Source organism: Gossypium arboreum, chromosome 6, assembly GCF_025698485.1.
Source record: "Gossypium arboreum isolate Shixiya-1 chromosome 6, ASM2569848v2, whole genome shotgun sequence".
NCBI lineage: Eukaryota > Viridiplantae > Streptophyta > Magnoliopsida > Malvales > Malvaceae > Gossypium > Gossypium arboreum.
The window spans coordinates 54479459-54482181 of record NC_069075.1 but is presented as its reverse complement, the minus strand read 5'-3'; the positions used below and the strand labels follow the sequence as shown (position 1 = coordinate 54482181).

Sequence of the window (2723 nt, the reverse complement as noted above, 5' to 3'; positions counted from 1 at the left end):
ATGTATAATCGGCCACATGAGTAATTTGAGCACTTGATGTTATGTTAAAATTCTTGAGCTTAAATATATGGATGTATGTATATGTGGCCATATAATGGCGTTTTGGTTCAAAAGTTGAATGATAAATTATAATAAAGTGAGATGATATGAGATGCGAATGTGATTTACTAGTAAACATTATTGATAGAAATATTGAATACTTCTACTTGTATTCGTTAAGCTCAAGAGCAAAAGGAGCTAAATCCGATAAAGGGAAGGAAAAAGTGATCGAATAGCCGTTGAAGCCGTTCGACAACATCCAAGTAAGTCCTCAAGAAATGACCCTACTCGAATTATGTGAAATGAAATATGGATGTGTAATGATTATTGATTTATGTGTGTATGAGTATTTGAATGATACCCGGGCTAAGTCCCGAAGGCGATTATGCTAGTGGTATGTTTGTGTTTGAGCCTTAATGTGAAAATGAAACATGGATGTGTAATGATTATTGATGTATGTGTGTGCATGAGCAATTGAATGATATCCGGCTAAGTCCCAAGACAATTATGCTAGTAATTATATCCGGTTAAGACCGAAGGCAATTGTGCTAGTGACTACATCCGGCTAAGACCAAGGCATTCGTGCAAGTTGTTAAATCCGGGCTAATACCAAGGCATTTGTGCAAGTCGTTCTATCCGGGCTAAGACCCGAAGGCATTTGTGCATGTGGTTATATCCGGTTGTATTCCGAAGAAGCTTGGGCTGGAGGTGAGCGTTGGTTGCTGTAATAAATTTAATTAGTACGCTCGAAAAGCCCAAAGGATAAGGTATGTTTATATGTGCATTGGAAAAGTTGATATGTTTGAGTAACATTCGTTCAATCGACTAACGAGTTTTCAGCTATTGAATTGGTTGATATCTTGTGAAAGTATATAATGATGAAGTGTGAAGTAAGTATGATTATGTGAATGTGTAATAATGAAATGATTCATTTGGCTATGTGAATGTAATGCTTTAGTTAAAGCTGATTTTATTGCTTGAGACTTACTAAGCATAAAAATGCTTACCCGTTGCTTTGGCTTTGTTTTATAGATTTTGCTCGTTAGCGATCGGATTCGGGATCATTAAAGTCGAAGTCATCTACACTATCAAAGCCTCCATTTTGGTATAATTTTGGTTGAACTTTGAAATGGCATGTATAGGACTACCCTATTGTTGAAGGTCATGTACCTTTCGGTTTTGTGTAAACTTGGATAGCCATGCGAAAATGGCTTATATACGTTTTTGGTATGATACTATAATCGTTGTATGTTGATCATTATGGGGTATGGAATTGTTTTGAGAAGATTAGCCATTGGAATGGTTAATCATGATCCACTTTGTGCTATGTATGCAAAGAGGGGCAATTGAATCGTGGAAATCATGAAATAGGTAAAGGTTACCTTGAAAACAGATGCTGGCAGCAGCAGTGGTGTGGTTTTGAAAAATCACCAAAAATTGTAGGAATGGTATTAAATAGTGAATAAGTTATGTGAATGAACCTTGATGAGTCTACTTTCATATGGAAGAAACGAAACGGTCATAGAAGTTACTTGTTAAGAGATATTAAAGTTATCGTGAGACAGGGCCAGAACGGTTTCTGGGTCCCCTGTCGCGACTTTAACAATTTACTATAAATTATCCAGAAAGAATTAGGAGTCATGCCTTATATGTGCAGATTCCATTTTGAGTCTAGTTTCATTAGAAATAAACAGCACCAGTATTGAAGCCCTGTACAGAGAGATATTCAAGTTGTAAGGCGCGAAGGTCAGAGCAGTCAATCCCTGTAACATGGGTGACTTTAACTAATAAACTGTACCAATTGGACCAACAAAAAATTCTCGAAATAAATCCATGGAAGGATATATGAGTCTAAATTCAGGGAAAATTTACGGAATCAGTTTCCGAGTTTTGAAACTCGAGATATGATTTTTAAGGAGACAGTGACGCAGTTTTCCAGCCTGACTGGAAATGCCAAATTGGTCGGTGCTTTAAGAGGACTTGGCTCGTTAACCCCTCGCGTCCGACACCGGCGATGGTCTCGGGTTCGGGGTGTTACAATTTTATTGTTATCAGAGCTACGGTTTAGTCGATGTTTGGGGTCTAGCTATACATGCCATATAGTGATAAATTGATAGTGTGGTGATTTCTGACAATCTGAATTTGTGTTTGTTTATAGCAATGGATCCCGATCCCAACCGAGCAATAGCTGATGATGTGGAGAGTGTGGCGCCTGCTCCCACGCAAGGGACAGCACCGGCGGACTCTCAACCTATGGCCAGCAATCCGAATGATGAGGCTAGGCAAGCCTTTTATAGCGTGATGAATGATTGGTTCAACCAATACATTCGAACTAACATGGCTGTTCCACAACCTCCATTTCGACTAATGCAACCCCTCAAGACCTACAATACCTCCCAGAATCGACCCAATAAGGTCAAGTAAGCCCCAATCGATAGAATTTGTAAACATGGGGCCACTGAATTCAAGGCTACGGATAGCGACGATGCCGAGCAAGCTAAATTTTGGTTGGACAACACTATCCGGGTGCTCGATGAGCTATCTTGTACACCCGATGAGTGCTTAAAGTGTACCATCTCCTTGCTATGCGATTCCGCCTACTATTGGTGGAGTACTCTGACTTCTGTGGTGCCTAGGGAGCAAGTGACTTGGGAATTCTTTCAAACCGAGTTTCGAAAAAAGTA

At 39.5% G+C, this 2723-nt stretch overlaps 1 long non-coding RNA gene across 1 annotated transcript; it reads left to right on the top strand.

The window, feature by feature from the left end:
• The first annotated feature begins 715 nt into the window (after window positions 1–715).
• LOC128293721 (uncharacterized) lies at window positions 716–1519 on the top strand. The gene is made up of 2 exons (XR_008283904.1): window positions 716–806; window positions 1072–1519. It is a non-coding gene; the product is annotated as an uncharacterized LOC128293721 (long non-coding RNA).
• The last annotated feature ends 1204 nt before the right edge of the window (window positions 1520–2723 follow it).